At 38.7% G+C, this 16,278-nt stretch overlaps 1 pseudogene; it reads left to right on the top strand.

Moving 5' to 3' along the window:
• Window positions 1-8,742: 8,742 nt before the first annotated feature.
• Window positions 8,743-9,436, top strand: LOC132518033 (CCAAT/enhancer-binding protein gamma-like; annotated as a pseudogene).
• Window positions 9,437-16,278: the final 6,842 nt, after the last annotated feature.

The raw sequence follows: 16,278 nt of genomic DNA, 5'->3' as shown, positions 1-16,278 counted from the left end.
CAAGCTATGTAGTAACAATATTTTCCTAAGTTTGAGTTGAGAGGAAAATTACTAGCATTTGAGATCTCCAGAAACATAAAAAATCCTTAATGATGGTGGAGACTTTTTTTTTCCCCTCTCTCTTCATCTTCCAGAGGGAGCCCCCTGAGCCTGTAATTCTGAACCCATACACTGATTAAACCCAACTTCACTGGTACAAGTTTTAAATTCTAAGTTTTTAAAACAAAGTTTAAAAGTTTCAAAAACTAGAATAAAGCTTTTGATTGATGTGGCCTAAAAACTCTATCCTGTGATGCTCTTGTAATTTCTTTTTCAAATGTTTGTGGTTATAGAAGGAATGTACTTTAATTCGTGATGAGTCTGTGAGAAATCAGTCTTATATGTGCATTGTTCAAATGTGCAAGGATGTTTTTGGGTTTTCACAATGACTGAAGACCTTACTAGAATTAGTATCTGGAAACCAAAAGTACATCCTGTAATGCAGGGGACAGATGTATACCTGAAATCCTGGATAACTGTCGGATTCTTTGTTTTTAAAAATATTACCAGAATATATGCAGCTGTACTGTGTATGTATAACCCTGTTGTACTGTTCCCCTGGCGTATACATGCTATCTCAATATTCAGGGTTTCTTTATATCTCCTCCAGTTTCTAGATGGTCCAGTTGCTATTGCCGCAAAACAAACTACCCCCAAACTTAGTGATACACCAACCCGTTTAGTATAGTTCACATAATCAGTAGATCAGAAATTTGGACAGGGCTTGGCCGAGCAATTCTTTTGCTTCTTGTATCTTCGATTGAAGTCATTCCATGGTACCCAACTGTTGGATAGGCTGGTGTGCAGGGCAAAAGATGATGTCCCTGCTCTTCTGGCTTCCTGACAGTGGTGGCTGGGCTTAGCTGGTACTATTGTCTAGAGTGCCTACACGTGATGTCTCCTGCATGGTGGTCTTGGTGTTGTCAGAGTTCTTATGTGGTGGTGGGCTTTTCTGAAAGGAGTTGTTCCAGGAGAGCTGGGAGGAAGGTGTATCACCTTTTGTGACTTAGTGTTCAAAACCATACAGTGTCACTTCTAGCACATACTATTGGTTGAAGCAGTCACAAACCCACCAGATTCAAAGCATGGAAATAGATTTCTATCTTTTAAAGGGATAAGCATCAAAAAAATTTGTGGCCATTTTTATAAACTACAACTTGAATTTATTCATTTAATATTGAGTGTGTAATACATGCTAAATACCCTGCTGGGCTTAGGGACAGTGAACACAGGAAATAAAACACCCTCATATTAGGTGGGAGAAAGACATGAAAACAGAATGGCACAAATAACTACACAATAAAAGTAAGTGCTGTGAAGAGCTAACCTGGTCTGGGGCTCAAGGAAAGAACTTCCTGTAAAAAGCATGTTTCAGCTGAGATCTGAAGGATGAGCAGAATGTAGCCAAGCTGCAGAGGGGAGGAGCAGACATTCAGGGTGAAGGAAGGTGGCCCGGGAAGGCACAAGGTGTTCAAGCAACAGAGAAATGCTATATGGCTGGACATTGAGAGTAAGGTGGAAGTGACTCATGTCTTGTATCCTTTTTACAGGAGTATGTAAGTTATCACAGAAGAAATGACAAATGTTTTTATCAGGTAAGTCGAGAGCTGATCAGATCTGAAGTTTTACTGTAATGTTTTTGCTTGCTTTGGGCCCCAAGTGAAGGGAGTTGTCTTACTCATAATCAGTTTATAGTACAGCATCAGTGATGCGTGCCAGGCCCTTTTCCTCTTTTTATATCTTTTCCCCTTCATCTTCCTGCTTCTATTTCCCTTCTTCCATCAAAGGCTGCTACTCTAAAGTGATTAACATAAATCCTTGGCAAGGTATGTATCATTCAAAGATATGGTGTAATTTATATATTAGGTGTGCCTTACATTCACATAGAGTATTATGTGCTAGCTCTTGTTTTGTCTCTCTTTTTCACATTCAACATTTTATCCCCAAAGTGTATACTTGAGGTAGTGGTTAAAAGCATGACCTCTCAAAACTAGGATTTCTCCATTTAAATCCTGGTTCTGCCACTTTTTAGCTATGTGATCTTTTTTTTTTCTTTGCGGTACGCGGGCCTCTCACTGTTGCGGCCTCTCCCGTTGCGGAGCACAGGCTCTGGACGCGCAGGCTCAGCGGCCATGGCTCACGGGCCCAGCTGCTCCGCGGCATGTGGGATCTTCCCGGACCGGGGCACGAAACTGCGTCCCCTGCATCGGCAGGCGGACTCTCAACCACTGCGCCACTAGGAAAGCCCTCTCCATACCTCAGTGTCCACATTTAGGAATATGATAATGGAGCATTGGGTTGAATAAAGGTGGTGCAGATAAACAAAGGGCATGGCAAACAGTAAGTGATGTTAGCTAGTATTATCAGTCAATGTTAGCTAGTATTATCATTCCCTAGTAGTTAACTAAATATTTGCTATCATCATCTAGTTCATTGCTTCTGACCGCTGAATAGGATTGTCATATGCCTCCACCCCATTTGGTTTATGTAGTTCCTTGATGATGGACAACAGACTCCAATTCTGTTATACCATTTCTCCCTTATAAACCTATACAAGAGTTTCTCTGAAGAACACACAAGTAATACTGGCAAGTCGCAGGGTGTGTGCCTACCCAGTTCCACTAAATACTGCTGAATTGATCTCTAGGATGGCTATGGTAGTTTATACTCTCACCTAACTGATCAGGGGTACGAAAGCCTGGACATCTTAGGACAGTTCAGGACAATCTTGAATATTCTGTAACTCTCTGGGGGATGGGGGCAGGGGAGACGAGGCTTTCTCGGCCTGCATTGAATCTTCACTTCTTGTTCTGCCCACTCCTGCTTCCTCCTCTCTGCTACAGATGTTGGTCCCTAGGGCACTCCCTAAGAAATATTCTGCATGCTAAACTTTGCGTCTTGCAGAACCCAACCTGAGACTTCATGCTATTTTTCAACTGAATTTTAAAACCTGATTCTATGCAATTATGTTAAATTACTTGAATGCTCAATCTCAAAAAGCTACAACATGCCACTGAGAAGACCACCTAATTTTGTCACACCATTGAAACGATCGTTTTTAGGAAAATACATTCTATTCTTTTTGTTCCGCTTCCTCTATTTTTGAAAACCTAGTTTCTCCCTGCAGCTCTATTAAAGGAAGTAAAACATTGAAGGGTAGCAGAATATGCCACCCCAAATTATGCTTCTTTGGCATAAGATTATTTTGAGCTGATTATTTTGAGAAACTGCAGACACAGGAGAAGCTCTAAAACCAGTAGAAGTTACGCTTTTGTAAGAGTAATTTACATTAGAAAGGGGGCCTGTACTAGGAACAGAGTTATTACCAGAGATAAGTCACCTGAGGTGCTTACCTACAAGGCAAGGCAACGTTTGTTTTACATATATTTCATTTCCTCTTTTCACCTTCCCGTGAATTGCCTTCTCTCCCTTTTGAAACGCAGACCTCTATCACTTTCATTAGGTCAGGATGTTATTATAAGCCTCAATTGTCTGGCTGCCTTTTGAGTCTCACATCTTCGGAATGCTCCTGTGTGTTAAGTACATAATTAAAATAGTGTTTTTCTCCTGTTTATCTGTTATGCCAATTCAGTTCTTAAGTCAGACACAGAACCTAGAAGGGTAGAATGGAAAAGTTTTCCTTCCCAACAATATTAACAGGCTAAAAATGGATTTTCTGACTCTAGCAAGGGTACTATGTTTATCAAAACTGAAATTCCTTGTTTGTAAGGAGTTATCTACAAGTCAGTGAGTTATAGTTCTGATACTGATCTAAAAGAAAATACAGATCTTCCTTGACTTACGGTGGGGTTATATCCCAATGAACTCATTGTAAATCAAAAATTTCCCGAGTTGAAAATGCATCTCACACACCTACTAAACATCATAGCTTAGCCTAGTCTACCTTAAAGATGCTGACAGCTAAAAATTTTCACCTGCGCTCTGGTTCTATAAGAATCAAGTCACTAGCCACTGCAGTTGCTGACTTTCGGCACACCCTGAAAGGAGTTCAGGGAGAGGAGGAATGAGGTACTCTGTGCTCTGAGAAAAACTGGCAGAACAGGGCTTTTGACAGTTAAATACTTTGCGCAGGAGATTTTATGAGCCCAAATTCTTGCATCTTCTCATATCTAGAAGAACGCCAAAATCATTAACAGACATCTGCCCCTTGTGACTAGCAGCAAGCTTCTTGTGACTAGCAACATTCTACCAAAAACTGTGCTTGATCGCACGTATCCCCCTTCACTAAAATTATATACTGACCACGCTCCCACCTCTTCTGAGCAGTTCCTCAGAACTATCTGAGGGGCTGTCTCCTGGGCTTTAGTCCTCAGTTTGTCCAAATACAACTTAAACTCATGTTATGCTTTCTTTTTTATTTTTTCAGTCAACAGTTTGGCAACTAATGAAGGGACCCAGAGCAGTCTTCTCTCCTTTGCCTGAACTCTATGAGGAACCAGAGTTTGGTACCAGCAGAGGCCTCTTGTGCCCATTCACCTCCCTCAGAGAGTCTAGACGAATTTGGGTGAGTCTCTCTTCCCTGGCTCTCGGCTCTCCCATATTGGTTGATATCCTGAGTTTTATCTGGCAGTATGTAACAGTCCTTGGCCCCTCAGGTGAAAGACACTGTTGAGGGGTGTGCCCACCCAGCTGAAAGATACTAGGGAAGGCGTCCACCCGGTTGAAAGACACTGAGCTGTCTGGGCTGAGTGGTTAGGTAGAAGGCTGATCTGACACCTCTCCTGAATTTGGCTGCTTTACTGAGTTTGTTGGGATAAAAGTGAAAATATTACATGAGAGCTTTGCTCTGAAGAAGGAGGATAAGACTGCTTCCGGTTGGTTACGACTTTCTCAGGAAACTGAGAAATTTATGGGAGTGGTGGAGGCAGAATCCTCACACTGTGCAGTGGTCCCACAGGGCAACCTGTGTATTAATTAAAAGACGTGCTCATCCAGGGATCATGTATAAGAATTGGCCATTCAATGATCTGAGTACCAACGGTGGTCTTAGACGACCAAAGGGAGAAACTGAGACACGTAAGAGGGCTGCGATGACTCCAGAGTGGCGCCTAGAGGAGTTAAGCTCACAAGCAGCACACTGGCCCACATACAATCTCATTAGTAGATTTTATCCCCAACAAATTCAACTTTAAGATGGGAAATAGAGCTCTCAAACAGAAACAAGGGGTGTCAGAAAGCCAGCCTCTGACCAACACCCCAGCCAAGTTTATAAACAAAACTTACTCTTACAAGCACTTACCTAATTGGGCATTAAAGGAGAATCTTGCCCAGAAAATGGCCAAAGTGGACTCTATAGCAGACACAGTTGTTAGAGAAAGCTGGCATGATAAAACACCTTTCCAGAATTCTGACCCTGAGGGAACAAGTCTTTCTAGGAAAACTTGCTTTTCTCTCCCAGTGCCTTGAGATGTAAATGTTCTACCAGGGTTCTCAGGAATACTTACCTAGACTACTGTAATTCCTGAGACTGAGGGAAACAACGGGGTGGGGGAGACGAGGCCTTTTCAAATTTAACTTATTCCAAATGTTATTTATAAACGAATGAGTTTTATATTGTAATGCCTAATTCATGACTAAATTTTAAAGTGAAGTTGAGACCTCTGCTTGTGTCTTTCCATATGTCTATGTGTGCATTATAAATATGTCTTTACCTTTGGATGGTATTATCAAAATTAATTTGGAAATGAGTTTTACTTAATTGGCTTAAAGGAAATTAAGTGCTTATATGAATTCTCAGAAATATAAAAGGAAACTGCCAGAATGAATTTCAGGTTCACATGAACTGGGAAATATTCATTGTTAATACCTGGTATTAAAGTTTGTCAATTTAATTAGTATAGACATGTCTTTAGAATCATCAATATTAAGTATAATACTTTTACTGTATCTAGGTTTAATAGAAGTCAAATAAGATCTTATATGTGTTGCAGATTTGTCAGCAAGAAAAAACTTGGTATGATTTTTATTAAAAAAATGTAAATGAAGTAAGAGCTTTTGGGTAAATGTCCTAGGAGTAATTATGTTTTAGGAATGTCTACTTAAAAATAATCTCTCCAGATATTTGGTAACTTGAAATTTTAGAGTTGTGCTAATTTAAATGAGGAAAGTTTATTGACTAGCTAGGTCATTCCCAAATAAAATGAGGTACTGAAACACTAATTACTAAACATTGGCTTGTATTTACAGGGAAACTAAAGATATTTAAGACGATTGATAAATATATTTGGTGCCACATGAGATTTTCTATAAGAAAGCACATATTTTTAGAAATTATTATTGGTATTTATGTTTGCCAATCTATAGAATACTAACATAAAAGACAGTTCATATTTGCTTGATCCTTAGTTTTCACTAGAAATTAAGGTTTTGAAGAGTTGAGTATTCTAGTTTAAATATGTAATTAAAGCTACCAGAAATAATTAGAGAAATATTTCAGTATACAGTAGCAAAGTAGGATGTGGGTTTTCAGTAAAAGAAGGTATGAAGAATAGAATTGCATTTTGTTAAGGGAAAAGAAAGTAATTTTGTCCTAGAGATGGTTGTTTCTGCATGGGAAAAAATAAGAGACAAACTAATACTGATACAGAAAGTTATGGAAAGTTCGTGGAAAGGGACCCCGAGAAAAGAGTTTTGTGCAACGTCAGGATTGGCTAAGTTTAGAATAAATTTAATTAAGTAAATGAATTGTTATTAAAAGTAGGCTGATGCAAGACTGGAGTTCAGTTTTCTTTCTGTTAAGAAAACAAAGTTGTTTTTTGACCATTGAGCTGCTTTTATAACAGAACTTAAGTTTCTTTACCTTTTAGAGTTTATCTTTTAAGTGATCTGTTCTGTATTTTCCTTTGAAATCTTTTGTCACATTGCTTAAGTGAATATGTATTGTTTCACAGTGATCTATGGTCCTATTTGACCAAGTGTTTTAAAACTTTTCTGACATTTTTTGACAAACTTCCCAAATCAAATTCCAGTGAAGTTCCTTTGACCTCTAACTAACTTTTGGGATGCTCCAAAAGTCCCTGAAACCTCCCAAAGACAGATATTAAACTAATTAGGTTCATTTGGTACATTAATTACATGAGAAGCATTGTCAAATGAGTAATAAATCTTCTTAAGTTATATTGTATGGGTAAACGTTATTAATATAGATATTCTAGAAATTATATGGAATTCCTAAAAATCAGTAAGCTTTGGTAAAGTATTATCAGTCATAATTCTAGTTATCTTAAAATGTTTTATGTCATAGCAGTAACCAAGTTTCTTTGTCAATTGCATTGTAATTAGGTCTTTAACTGTGCCTTAAGTCTTGTCATTCACAGACAGTTACTGTTTTACTCTGATGTCCTTGCAAAAATGCTTCCTCTTCACGAATATTCATAGCAAGAATATGCACTTTTTGACAAGTGCAGGCTTCTGATAACTTTCAGATTATACTGCTGATGGGTAAGAAATTAAAGAATTCTAATGGAAAATCTCTTGGCTTCATAAACTTAACAAGGATTAGTTACATGAGATAGTGAACTGGTGAATATGGTTATAATTTTTTATGGCTTCTGTCTGAAATATTATTGGCTTTTAATCTTTATTTTTCCAGCTATAAGGAACCCTTCCCCTTAAGCTAATTATGACTTACATCAATTTAGTAAATTATACCTTTGTAAGCAGAATTGAAACATATATCCTTTCTCTCTACCTGATCCCTCCAGAGATTGGAAACTCGTGGATTACCAGCACGTTTATCAGGTAAATTAGGAACGCCACCTCCTAACAGGTGCAGGAATCTCAAGATATTTTAAGGACCTTGAAAAGGGAGAAATTCACTCAAAAATTTCCAAGGCAAAATCAGTGACAAGCCCTTGGCATAGCTTTCCTACCCTTGAAAGGCCTTTTAAAAATTTGAGATTGCTTAAAAAGTTCCAGCAAAGCCAACTTTAAAAGAACCTATATGATCAATTACACTTGTATAGATCATCAGGCCAAGTTTATTGAAACCAGACTTATTTTGCAAACAAATTAGTCTAATTTTGGCTATATTTTGTAGAAATGAGGGTAATTTTAGAAAAAGATCGTTTCAGTGGACATTAAATTATAGTTTTGTTAGTTGAGGTCTGTATTTACTAAGACTCACTTCCCTGTAGCTCCTTGCTGTTACATTATTGTAAAGTTTAATTGAATTATTTTAAGGACACTCTAAGTTTGCTTCTGAAGTTTACCTCAGTAATCTATCTTTGGATGAAGATAAGATGCCCCTGTCGCACACACGGCCCCGGCGGGGATGCGAAGCGGGTGGCGGCTGCGGAACTGGCAAAGGCTGCCTGTTTCATAACCATCACTCCTTGCTGACTCGCGGGCTGCGAGGCCTGTGTTGGGTCGGGCTGCGCCGCGGGGGCCGCTTGGAGTGGAGGCCGCTTGGGGGCTGGCGGGCTGGAGGACTGTTGAACACGGGTTGGAGGAACGTGCAGCAACCATGAGTTGAACAGAACAGAGGAGGGCAAAAAATAAAGTGCTTCGTTAGCATGCTTGGAGGGAACATAGTAAGGAAAATTGTCAGCAGAGGTGTCTAGATGGAGAGGATGGAAATGCATGTTTGAGGGGAAGGAGAATCTGTTCTTCCAACGCAGATGGGCAGTACCCTCGGGTTCAGGTACATGTGCTGATTTTTTGGCAGTTTAGTGTGGAAACCATTGATCACCTTGTCCTCATTTCTACTAGTTCTGTGTTGTCGAGGGAGCGTGCCCAAATGAGCAAGGTATCGCAGCAGAACAGTACCCCGGGCGTGAATGGAATAAGTGTCATTCATACTCAGGTTCATGCCAGCGGTTTACAGCAGGTTCCTCAGCTGGGGCCCGCTGGCCCTGGGGGCGGAGGCAGAGCTGTGCCTCCAAGCAAGCAGAGCAAAAAGAGTTTGCCCGTGGATCGCAACCGTGACGTCAGCGCGGAGAGAGGAACAGCATGGCGGTGAAAAAGAGCCTGGTGAAAAGCCAGCTGAAAGCGCAGGATACGCTGCAGAGAGTGAATCAGCTCAAGGAAGAGAATGAACGGTTGGAAGCAAAAAGTAAATTGCTAAGGAATTAAGTGTACTGAAAGATTTATTTCTTGAGCATGCACAAAACCTCGCAGATAACGTGCAACCCAGTAGCACTGAAAATATGACAAATTCTGATAATGCAGGACAGTAGACCTCACCCCTTCCAAACGTCACAGCTTGTGGCTTGAACGTTAAATGTGTGACCACCTAAACCACTCGTATCAGTGGCTGAATCTCCATTATTCAAAGATCCATTGAAGGCTGTTTTCTAGGATCAGTGCTGAAGAGTTGATTAGCTAAAAATGTTAGCCATGTAATTTGAATATCTGGTTTTAAATGATAAGGATTTTTGTGGGGATAAAAAAAACATTTTTAAAGGTATTTGGTAAAAAAAAAAAAAATGCCCTGGAGCTTGAAGCTTTTAATAAATCCTGACTTCCCAAGGGAAAAAAAAAAAAGATGCCCCCATGACTGCAATCAGGAGATTATGCATACTGGAAAAGACATCATTTAAAGGACTATCTCCAATCTAAATGGAAGGACCCTTATCAGGTACTTTTAACCAGCTCATGCACAGTAAAACTAAGGAAGTTGACCCCTTGCATTGGACTGGCCTATGGAGAGGACTGCTGACCTCAAAATCATCTTAAAAGCGATGCTTATACAGGGCAGAAACTACAAGACCAGGATGAGAAGAAGACTATATCTGAAGTAGACAGCTTACCTAAGATGATGGATCAGGCCTATATACCAATTACTTTGATAATTGCTCACAAACCAAATGTATTTCTTTCCTGGGACTCCCTCACTTGGCCAATCAATCAGATTTGCTCTAACTATCACCAAAAATATAAATTTTCTTTTAAAGGTACTCAAATTCAATCAGAGCAACGAGCAAATTTTCAGCCAAAGAATGTAACTTCCCTCAGTTGTGCACTGGATTTATATGGCTAACATCAGGCTATGATTTTTAAGACCCCCCCCCCCGCCTTATGTTGGGAACAATTAAACCATACTAAGGATTTCCAGCTTAATAACACTAGGAAATTGGGCTGGGTGCCTTATGAATAAGCCTATATATCACTTCCCTTAAAGATACGAACTGGTACAGAACAGACTAAGTCAAATGACCTGGGGATATACTGGGTCGCGCCTAATGCAAGTTCTTGGCTTAAATTCTTACTTATGACCTTACTAATACTACTAGCTAGATTATTTGTATTGCTTAGTTTACAAGATTGTTGTTTCTTACATTACCAAATGTGTGAATGAACCTCTGATAAAATGATGACTAAGTGACTTGAAGAAGTTGACCAGACATATAGTTCTGTATAAGATCAATGATTGTAATAGTAACTCTCAATATGGGAAGAAGCACCAAGAGGGAATCATTTCTAGGACCATAAGGGACTAGTAAGACAGGTGGTCCAGGGGCTTTTGGCTACAGTTAATAGGGCCTAGTCCAGTAATAGCACATTGAGTGGTATCAATGAAATCCTTGCCTAGGAATGAACATTCCATGCACTGTGGGACAAAATGGTCATGAAATGCCTCCCAAGCCATTGTCAAATGTATGACCATGAGGGGCACTGCCAACTGAAAATTGTTGCTCGCTATCTGGTTCTATAAGAATGAAGTCACTAGACACTGCAGTTGCTGACCTTCGGCACACCCTGAAAGGAGTTCAGGGTGGAGATCAGGAATGAGGCACTCTGCTCTGGGAAAAACTGGCAGAACAGGCCCTCAGATAGTTAGATATCTTCAGGAGAAGATTTTATGAGCCCAAGTTCTTGCATCTTCTCATATCTAGAAAAACACATTGTTAACAGACATCTGTTCCTCATGACTAGCAGCAAGCTTCTTGTGACTAGCAGCAAGATTCTGCCAAAACGTGTGCTAGATTGAACGTGTCTCTCTTCACTAAAATCACATGTATACTGACCTCCCCTGCTACCTCTCCTGAGCGGTCTGTCAGAGCTATCTGAGAGGCTATCTCCCAGGCTATAGTCCTCATTTTGTCCCATATAAAACTTAACTCACGACCCTCATGCTGTGCATTTCTTTTTCAGTTGACAGCACTCAGACACTTACATTAGCCTAAAGTTGGGCAAAATCATCTAACACAAAACCTATTTTATAATATGTTGACTATCTTGTGTAATTTACTGAGCACTGTATTGAAAGTGAAAAACTAAAATGTTGTAAGTCTGGAGTGGTTGTAAGAGTATTGGCTGTTGGTTCTTGTGATTGCATGGGTGACGGGGAGCTGTGGCTCCCTTCTTCTGCCCAGCATCATAAGAGGGTATCATACCACATATCACTAGCCAGGGAAAAGATCAAAATTTGAAAAATGGTTTTTACTGAATATGTATCAGTTTTACACCATCATAAAATCCAAAAATCTTAAGTTGAACCATCCTGAGTTGGGGGCTGTCTGTAGTCCATTATTTTAGACTCAGTAGGAATGCTAGTCAGAATAGTAGCATAATGAAACTAAAGACTAGTAAGTCATCTTTCAGTTGAGCCCATCTGAGAATCACTCAGAAATATCTTATTGGGATGTAAGCCTTTGTCCTTATATGTGACCTTAGGCAATCATTAACTTCTGAGGTTGCTTTGGTGTTGTTAAAAAGACAAACTGAGGCATATTAAAAATTTTAAGAGTTTGTGAGCAAAAATCAGTTCAAATTGGGCAGCTCCAAATGGTAGGTGGTTAGGAGTTCTCCATTAACAAGAGCTGGGGAGAGACTTTTACAGAGAAAAGGCAGAAGCAAAGCGAGGAAATTGACTAAAGCTTAAAGCCTACTTGGCTACTTGTGATTGGTTGTCCGTAGGTTACAATTTTATAACCCTGACACATTTACAGCCTTAGATTTTGAACTGCTTACATAGGCTGCTGTGGCATTAGAGCCACCTCATATAAAGACCTCCTTTTTTCTTTTTTCATTTTTATTACAGTGTTTCTCTTGCACGCCATGATTTTTTTTAACATCTTTATTGGAGGATAATTGTTTACAATGGTGTGTTAGTTTCTGCTTTATAACAAAGTTATACATATATCCCCATATCCTTCCCTCTTGCGTCTCCCTCCCTCCCACCCTCCCTATCCCACCCCTCTAGGTGGTCACAGTACAGAGCTGATCTCCCTGTGTTATGCGGCTGCTTCCCACTAGCCATCTATTTTACATTTGGTAGTGTATATATGTCCATGCCACTCTCTCACTTTGTCCCAGCTCACCCTTCCCCCTCCCCGTATCCTCAAGTCCATTCTCTAGTAGGTCTGTGTCTTTATTCCCGTCTTATCCCTAGGTTCTTCATGACATTTTTTTACCCCTTAGATTCCCTATATATGTGTTAGCATATGGTATTTGTTTTTCTCTTTCTGACTTACTTCACTCTGTATGACAGACTCTAGGTCCATCTACCTCATTACAAAGAGCTCAATTTCGTTTCTTTTTATGGCTGAGTAATATTCCATTGTATATATATGTGCCACATATTCTTTATCCATTCATCGGATGATGGACACTTAGATTGCTTCCATGTCCTGGCTATTGTAAATAAAGCTGCAATGAACATTGTGGTACATGACTCTTTTTGAATTATGGTTTTCTCAGGGTATATGCCCAGTAGTGAGATTGCTGGGTCGTATGGTAGTTCTATTTTTAATTTTTTAAGGAACCTCCATACTGTTTTCTATAGTGGCTGTATCAATTTACATTCCCACCAACAGTGTAAGAGTGTCCCCTTTTCTCCACACCCTCTCCAGCATTTATTGTTTCTAGATTTTTTGCTGATGGCCATTCTGACTGGTGTGAGATGATATCTCATTGTAGTTTTGATTTGCATTTCTCTAATGATTAATGATGTTGAACATTCTTTCATGTGTTTGTTGGCAATCTGTATATCTTCTTTGGAGAAATGTCTATTTAGGTCTTCTGCCCATTTTTGGATTGGGTTGTTTGTTTTTTTGATATTGAGCTGCATGAACTGCTTGTAAATTTTGGAGATTAATCCTTTGTCATTTGCTTCATTTGCAAGTATTTTCTCCCATTCTGAGGGCTGTCTTGTTTATGGTTTCCTTTGCTGTGCAAAAGCTTTGAAGTTTCATTAGGTCCCATTTTTTAATTTTTGTTTTTCTTTCCATTTCTCTAGGATGTGGGTCAAAAAGGATTTTGCTGTGATTTATGTCATAGAGTGTTCGCCTATGTCTTCCTCTAAGAGTTTCATAGTGTCTGGCCTTACATTTAGGTCTTTAATCCATCTCGAGTTTGTTTTTGTGTATGGTGATAGGGAGTGTTCTAATTTCATACTTTTACATGTACCTGTCCAGTTTTCTCAGCACCACTTACTGAAGAGGCTGTCTTTTCTCCACTGTATATTGTTGCCTCCTTTATCAAGGATAAGGTGACCATATGTGTGTTGGTTTACCTCTGGGCTTTCTATCCTGTTCCATTGATCTATATTTCTGTTTTTGTGCCAGTACCATACTGTCTTGTTTACTGTAGCTTTGTAGTATAGTGTGAAGTGAGGGAGCCTGATTCCTCCAGCTCTGTTTTTGTTTCTCAAGATTGCTTTGGCTATTCGGGGTCTTTTGTGTTGCAATACAAACTGTGAAATATTTTGTTCTAGTTCTGTGAAAAATGTCAGTGGTAGTTTGATAGGGATTGCATTGAATCCGTAGATTGTTTTGGGTGGTAGTCATTTTCACAGTGTTGATTCTTCCAATCCAGGTACATGGTATCTCTCTCCATCTATTTGTTTCATCCTTAATTTCTTTCATCAGTATCTTATGATTTTCTACATACAGGTCTTTTGTCTCCTTAGGTAGGTTTATTCCTAGATATTTTATTGTTTTTGTTGCAGTGGTAAATGGGAGTGTTTTCTTTATTTCACTTTCATGTTTTTTATCATTAGTGTATAGGAATGCTAGAGATTTCTGTGCATTAATTTTGTATCCTGCTACTTTACCAAATTGATTAATTAGCTCTAGTAGTTTTTTGGTAGCATCTTTAGTATTCTCTATGTAGAGTATCATGTCATTTGCAAACAGTGACAGCTTTACTTCTTCTTTTCTGATTGGGATTCTGATTCCTTTTATTTCTTTTTCTTCTCTGACTGCTGTGGCTAAAACTTCCAAAACTATGTTGAATAATAGTGGTGAGAGTGGGCAACCTTGTCTTGTTCCTGATCTTAGTGGAAATGCTTTCAGTTTTTCACCATTGAGGATGATGTTGGCTGTGAGTTTGTCATATATGGCCTTTATTATCTTGAGGAAAGTTCCCTCTGTGCCTACTTTCTGGAGAGTCTTTATCATAAATGGGTGTTGAATTTTGTTGAAAGCTTTCTCTGCATCTCTTGAGATGATCATATGGTTTTTCTCCTTCAGTTTGTTAATATGGTGTATTACGTTGATTGATTTGCATATATTGAAGAATCCTTGCATTCCTGGGATAAACCACACTTGATCATGGTGTATGATCCTTTTAATGTGCTGTTGGATTCTGTTTGCTAGTATTTTGTTGAGGATTTTTGCGTCTATGTTCATCAGTGATACTGGCCTGTAGTTTTCTTTCTTTCTGACATCTTTGTCTGGTTTTGGTATCAGGGTGATGGTAGCCACAGAATGAGTTTGGGAGTGTTTCTCTCTCTGTTATATTTTGGAATAGTTTGAGAAGGATGGGTGTTATCTCTCTAAATGTTTGATAGAATTCGCCTGTGAAGCTTTTTGGCTTTTGTTTGTTGGAAGATTTTGATCAGTTTCAATTTCAGTGTTTGTGATTGGTCTTCATATTTTCTATTTCTTCCTGGTTCAGTCTCAGCAGGTTGTGCATTTCTAAGAATTTCACCATTTCTTCCAGGTTGTCCATTTTATTGGCATAGGGTTGCTTGTAATCTCTCATGATCTTTTGTATTTCTGCAGTGTCAGTTGTTACTTCTTCTTTTTCATTTCTAATTCTCTTGATTTGAGTCTTCTCCCTTTTTTTGTTGATGAGTCTGGCTAATGGTTATCAATTTTGTTTATATTCTCAGAGAACCAGCTTTTAGTTTTATTGATCTTTGCTATTGTTTCCTTCATTTCTTTTTCATTTATTTCTGATCTAATCTTTATGGTTTCTTTCCTTCTGCTAACTTTGGGGTGTTTTTTTGTTCTTCTTTCTCTAATTGCTTTAGGTGTAAGGTTAGGTTGTTTATTTGAGATGTTTCCTGTTTCTTAAGGTAGGATTGTATTGCTATAAACTTCCCTGTTAGAACTGCTTTTGCTGCATCCCATAGGTTTTGGGTCATCGTGTCTTCACTGTCATTTGTTTCTAGGTATTTTTTGGTTTCCTCTTTGATTCCTTCAGAGATCTCTTGGTTATTAAATAGTGTATTATTTAGCCTCCATGTGTTTGTATTTTTTACAGATTTTTTCATGTATTTGATATCTAGTCTCATAGTGTCGTGGTTGGAAAAGATACTTGATACAATTTCAATTTTCTTAAATTTACCAAGACTTGATTTGTGACCCAAGATATGATCTATCCTAGAGAATGTTCCATGAGCACTTGAGAAGAAAGTGTATTCTGTTGTTTTTGGATGGAATGTCCTATAAATATCAATTAAGTCCATCTTGTTTAATGTATCGTTTAAAGCTTCTGTTTCTTTATTTATTTTCATTTTGGATGATCTGTCCATTGGTGAAAGTGGGGTGTTAAAGTCCCCTACTCTGATTGTGTTTCTGTCAGTTCCCCCTTTTATAGCTGTTAGTATTTTCCTAATGTACTGAGGTGCTCCTATGTTGGGTGCACAAATATTTACAATTGTTATATCTTCTTCTGGGATTGATCCCTTGATCATTATATAGTGTCCTTCTTTGTCTCTTGTAATAGTCTTTGTTTTAAAGTGTATTTTGTCTGATATGAGAATTGCTACTTCAGCTTTCTTTTGATTTCCATTTTCATGGAATATCTTTTTCCATTCCCTCACTTTCAGTCTGTGTGTGTCCCTAGGTCTGAAGTGGGTCTCTTGTAGACAGCATATATGGGGTTTTTTTTTTTTTGTATCCATTCAGCCAGTCTATGTCTTTTTGTTGGAGCATTTAATCCATTTACATTTAAGGTAATTATCAATATGTATGTTCGTATTACCATTTTCTTAATTGTTTTGGGTTTGTTATTGTAGGTCTTTTCTTTCTCTTGTGTTTCCTACCA

Source organism: Lagenorhynchus albirostris, chromosome 3 (genome assembly GCF_949774975.1).
Source record: "Lagenorhynchus albirostris chromosome 3, mLagAlb1.1, whole genome shotgun sequence".
NCBI lineage: Eukaryota > Metazoa > Chordata > Mammalia > Artiodactyla > Delphinidae > Lagenorhynchus > Lagenorhynchus albirostris.
The sequence above is the reverse complement of the archived record's forward strand: the minus strand, read 5'-3'. Positions and strand labels throughout refer to the sequence as shown.